The sequence below is a fragment of the Sapajus apella genome, unplaced genomic scaffold (genome assembly GCF_009761245.1).
Source record: "Sapajus apella isolate SASKATOON/1434 unplaced genomic scaffold, GSC_monkey_1.0 scaffold59, whole genome shotgun sequence".
Lineage (NCBI taxonomy): Eukaryota > Metazoa > Chordata > Mammalia > Primates > Cebidae > Sapajus > Sapajus apella.
The window spans coordinates 1,922,951-1,925,557 of record NW_022436999.1 but is presented as its reverse complement, the minus strand read 5'-3'; the positions used below and the strand labels follow the sequence as shown (position 1 = coordinate 1,925,557).

At 39.1% G+C, this 2,607-nt stretch overlaps 1 pseudogene across 1 annotated transcript; it reads right to left on the bottom strand.

Moving 5' to 3' along the window:
* Positions 1-1,761: 1,761 nt before the first annotated feature.
* LOC116528714 lies at positions 1,762-2,284 on the bottom strand (annotated as a pseudogene). Its single transcript, XR_004259158.1, has one exon. The product of XR_004259158.1 is annotated as a 60S ribosomal protein L28 pseudogene (transcript).
* Between the last annotated feature and the right edge of the window lie 323 nt (positions 2,285-2,607).

Here is a 2,607-nt window from a genome sequence, read left to right as displayed (position 1 = left end):
AAACATACGTCCAACAAAAAGACTTACATAAGAATGTTCATAGCAATTTTATTCACAACAGCCTAACTTGGAAACAAACCAAATATTTACCCAGAGGAGAATAAATGGACAAATTTTATATATTGATATAATTAAATACTACTCAGCAAAACAAACTGCTGATATGCACAACAACCTAGATGAATTTTATAAACATTATGTTAAGCAAAGAAGCCAGAGACAAACGAGTGCATGCTGTATGAGTCTTTTTACATGAAGTTTTAGAACAGGCAACACTCATTTAATTTTGGGGAAAAAAAATTCTAGGACCAATGGGCACAAGGAAACTTGCTGGGGTGGTGGAAGTATTTGTTATCTTGATATAAATGTAGATTATGTGTTTGTTATGTATGTGTTTGTTAAAACCCATCAGATGTATACACATATACACACATACACACTCAAATAAATTATAAACAAATACAAAGATGTATAAAACATAGTGTCTGTCCTTAAAACAAAGGAAGAATTTCCTTGAGAAAATAAAACAAAGAGAAAAGAGCACTGGTAACTTCATGAGAAACAAAATCTACCAACCACTGCAGAACCTCTGTGCTTTCTCTTGCTAAGAGTTGCAACTGTATTAGTTCATTCTCACACTGCTAGTAAAGGCATACCCAAGACTGGGTAATTTATAAAGGAAAGAGGTTTAATTGACTCACAGTTCTGCATGGCTGGAGAAACCTCAGGAAATTTACAATCACAGCAGAAAGGGAAGCAAACATGTCCTCCTCTATATGGCAGCAGCAAGGAGAAGTGCAGAGTGAATGAGGTGAAAGCCCCTTATAAAACCATCATATCTCATGATAACTCACTCACTATCATGAGGACAGAATGAGAGTAACCACCCCCATGATTAAATTACCTCCCACCAGGTCCCTCCCACAACACGTGGGGAGTATGGGAACTACAATTCGAGATGAGATTTAGATGAGGACACAGCCAAACCACATCAGCAACCATTGACTTAGAAGCATTCAATGGTAGGATCTGAATATACATGTATGACATAGTTTGTTGGTGCCAATTTTTAAAATCACAGAAAAAAAGAAGGTAATCACTAAAGGCACAAAAATACAATCTAAGCTTCCAATCCAGAAAAGAAGAAGAAAAGTATCCCAACTTTGTCATATTTCACCAAAGGTAGAAAAGAAAAGAAACAACAAAGAAAAAAAAAATAGCAAACAGAAAATACAAAATAAAATGATAGAAATTATTGCCAATATGACAGTAATAACAATAAATGTAAGCTAACTGATTCAACATTTAAAATATGGAGATTCACAAATTGCATTTAAAAATTTTTAAATTCTATTCCTCTGTAATAAGAACACTTAACATGAGATCTACCTACCCTCAACAAAATTTTGAGCTTACAACACAGTATTGTTAACCATGCACAATGTTGTACAGCAGATTCTAGAACTTATTCACCTTGTATAACTGAAATTTTATGCCCCTTGATTTATTAATTCCCCATTTCCCCTCCCTCCCCCACCACACACCCTGGTAACCACCATTCCACTTTCTGATTCTAGGAATTTGGCTATATTATATATCTCATATAAGTGGAATCATGCAGTATTTGTCCTTACATTGACTTATTTCACTGACCATAATATTCTCAAGGTTCATCCATGTTGTAGCATGTGACAAGATTTCCTTCATTTTTAAGGCCGAATAATATTCCATTATATGTATATACCACATTTTCTTTCTTTCTTTTTTTTTTTTTTTTTTGAGAAGGCCAGCTGACTCTTTATTGCTTTGGGAGCAGGTGGCTCAGGACCTCTTGGTGGGGCGGGTCCCGTTCCTCTTCCCTATCACAGGCTTCTGGCTGTGCAGGATGGCGCTGGCCCTGCCGATAGCTGCCATGAGCAGGTCGGGCCGGTACTTGTTCTTGCGCATCATGTGTCTGATGCTGCTGAGCGTGGCGCGAGCATTCTTGCTGATGGTGGTCGGCACGTAGGGGTTGGCAGGCTTCCGCTGGCCAGATCTCCGCTTCATGACCACCACACCTTTGCGGTCGGCTGCCGGCTCCACGCCCACAGTCTTGAGGCGAATCAGGCCGTTGTAGCGGAAGGAGTTGCGGGTCTTCAAGTTCTTGGGCTCGGTGCTGTAGGTCTGCTTGTTCCTCTTGATCAGGAAACTGGTGCAGTTCCGCACGACCATCCATTGCAGATGCGCAGACATGGCGGCGGCTCCTCTTGCGGCGGCGGCTCCTCTCGCGGCGGCGACCTGAGGCGGAAAAGGTACCACATTTTCTTTATGCATTCATCTGTCATTGGATGTTTAGATTGTTTCCACATTTTTGCTATTGTAAATAGTGTTGCAGTGAACATGGAAGTACTAATATCTCTTTAAGATCCTGTTAGCAATTCTCTGGGATATATACCCAAAAGTAGAATATCTGGATCATACAGTATTTCTGTTTATATTTCTTTCAGAAAACTCTATATTGCTTTTCATAATTGTTTTTCATTTTGCATGCTTATGAATGGCGTATAAAGGTTCCAATTTCTTCATATCCTTGCCAACACCTGTTGTCTTTTGCTTTGTTGATTAAAG